This window comes from Balaenoptera physalus, assembly GCF_965194825.1.
Source record: "Balaenoptera physalus genome assembly, chromosome: 6".
NCBI classification, from domain to species: Eukaryota; Metazoa; Chordata; class Mammalia; order Artiodactyla; family Balaenopteridae; genus Balaenoptera; species Balaenoptera physalus.
This window is the reverse complement of record NC_138885.1, coordinates 6,235,415-6,238,239: the sequence shown is the minus strand read 5'-3', so window position 1 is coordinate 6,238,239 and position 2,825 is coordinate 6,235,415. Positions and strand designations below refer to the sequence as shown.

General features: G+C 42.1%; 1 pseudogene across 1 annotated transcript; it reads right to left on the bottom strand.

Annotated features, from left to right (window-relative positions):
* Positions 1-212: 212 nt before the first annotated feature.
* On the bottom strand, positions 213-2,229 carry LOC309662685 (60 kDa heat shock protein, mitochondrial pseudogene; annotated as a pseudogene). Its single transcript has one exon. The product of its transcript is annotated as a 60 kDa heat shock protein, mitochondrial pseudogene (transcript).
* Positions 2,230-2,825: the final 596 nt, after the last annotated feature.

Below are 2,825 nucleotides of genomic sequence, written 5' to 3'. Positions count from 1 at the left end.
TGAATATTGCTCTACTCTGTACACAATTATTCTTACCCTCCACAGAAAGGCTGCTTCTTAACTTCTCATCTGTTGATGGCAATCACTAAAATCCTGATTTTAACAGAATAGTAGTAAAAGAGCCTCAGTGATTTAAGTTGAAAGCAGTACATTGGTGCATGGCTCTTATACTCATTTACCAGGAATGTACACATGTCTTTATTCAAAAATACAAAATAATTATCTGTAGACACGGACAATGAGAGCAGTAAACCATTCTGTGTTGTCAACGGAAACCAGTAACTGAAGGTTATAGTGATCTTCTTAAACATCAGCCAGCCTTTTCTTCAGTCATCTCCTTCAACCGACCTCTCTTAAAGTTACTGGTGAGGAACGCTGCCTTGAGCTTCCTCTCACAGCTCATTAATGATGGTAAGGCACTATTCTAGGAATTAGAACATGCCACCTCCCATACCACCTCCCATCCCTCCCATCCCGCCCATTCCAGGATCCTTCTCTTCTTTAGGAATTTCTGTGACTACAACTTCTGCTGTAGTTAACAGAGAGGCCACTCCAGCAGCATCCAGTAATGCAGTTCTTACAACCTTAGTTGGATCAATGATTCCTTTTTCCACCATATTCACAAAATCTCCAAGCATAGCATCATAACCAACTTCTGAAGAACTTTGCAAAATTTTCTCAACTATCAATGATCCTTCGACACCTGCATTCTTAGCAATGGTCATTGCAGGAATTTTGAGTGCTTTTTAAATAATTTCTATACCAATTTTTTGATCTTCATTAGCTGGAGTTATTGAATCCAAGGCTGGAAGGCACCGAAGCAGGGCACAGCCCCCTCCCAAAACAATGCCTTCTTCAACAGCAGCTCATGTAGCATTAAGCGCATCTGTAACTCTGTCTTTCTTTTCATTCACTTCAACATCACTTGTCCCACCAACCTTTAGCATAGCAACACCATCTGAGAGTTTTGCCAGACGTTCATTGAGTTTTTCCTTTTCATATTCACTAGTTGTAATATCTAACTGCTCGATGATTTCTTGAATACGCTTTTCAATTTGAGCCTTGTCACCTTTTCCTTTCAAGAGCATGGCATCATCTTTGGTCACAATGACCTCTCCAACTTTTCCTAAGTCATGAGGCTGAACATCTTCAAGATTTAGAGTTAGTCCTTCTTCTCCAAATACTGTACCACCAGTAGCAATAGCCATGTCTTTAAGCTGGTTCTTTCTATTGTCACCAAAACCTGGAGCTTTGACTGCTACAACCTGAAGATGAACTTTCAGCCTGTTCAAAACGAGTGTGCTTAGAGCTTCCCCATCCACATCTTCAGCAATTATGACCAAGAACTTACGGTGAGCATTGGCAATTTCAAGAGCAGGAACAATGGACTGGACACTAGAAATTTTCTTTTCACTTAACAGAACATAGGCATCTTGGAATTCACATTTCTGACCTTTTGATGTATTAACAAAGTATGGAGAGATATACCCTCTATCAAACTTCATGCCTTCAATAATTTCTAATTCATCATTCAGTGTTTTTCCATCCTTTACTGTGATAATGCCCTTTCTTCCAACCTTTTTCATCACATCAGAAATGATGTTGCCGATTTCTTTGTCTCCATTTGCAGAAATAGTAGCAACCTGGGCGATCTCTTCTGGGGTTGTCACAGGTTTAGACTGCTTCTTAAGTTTAGCAATTACAGCATCAACAGCTAACATCACACCTCTCCTGATTTCCACTGGATTAGCACCTTTGCTAATCTTCTCAAAGCCTTCCTTGGCAATGGAGCGTGCCAGTACAGTAGCAGTAGTGGTGCCATCCCCAGCCTCTTCGTTTGTGTTATTGGCAACATCTTGAACAAGTTTCGCGCCAATATTTTTATATTTATCTTTTAAGTCAATGGACTTTGCAACAGTCACACCATCTTGTCACTTTGGGACTTCCCCAACTCTGTTCAATAATCACCGTCCTTCCCTTTGGCCCCATAGTAACGGTTACAGCATCAGCTAAAAGGTCTACACCTTGAAGCATTAAGGCTCGGGCATCTGCACCAAATTTTACATCTTTGGCATAAGCCCGAGTGAGATGAGGAGCCAATGCCCTGGACACTGGCCTAATCTGGCGAAGGACTGCGGGCAATCGAAGCATTTCTGGGGCAGCAGCACAGCTTGTGGGCGACGAGACAGGCCGTCGGCGGCGAGTGAGGGCTCGGTTATCTTTGAAAGAAAGAAATAAGATTAGTAGGTGTCGTAATGATTAAATTGGAAGTTCTTCGAATCTGGGTACACCTCTTGATGTCTTAACTGGAGATAACATTCTTGGTGATCTATTACCAGCCGGGTTAGCTTTCCCATCCTCAGAGCAAGTATTTGGAGGGAGAATGATGAATCTTCCAGAAAGCCTAAAGACTAGTTTATTAATCTGAAAATTAAAGAGAAACTGTTAGAAGCTTAAATAATATTAGTCTTGAACCTCAGGTGGGCTGATGTGGCTCAGGAGGTGCCCTCATCACTTGTTGGCTCTGTGTGGGTGGGTGTAAACTAAAAGAGGTAAGGTTTTGGGTGTGGTGGGGCACGTGTATCTCCTGCCTCGGGGATGTTGCCCCCTAGCTGTGAGGGTTTGCACAAATAATCTTACCTCTCTGGCTTCACGGTCCTTCTACGGACAGATTAAGTGAAAGGCACCTTATCCTCTTGGCTTACAGAGATTGCAGAAGACCTAAGGAAATGATGGCTATTAGAGTGATTTGGAAAGTGAAAGAGGTTGGGAAAAGTACAATTCCACAGGCTAACGAAAACCATGCACCTTAAAGAAAAGCATTA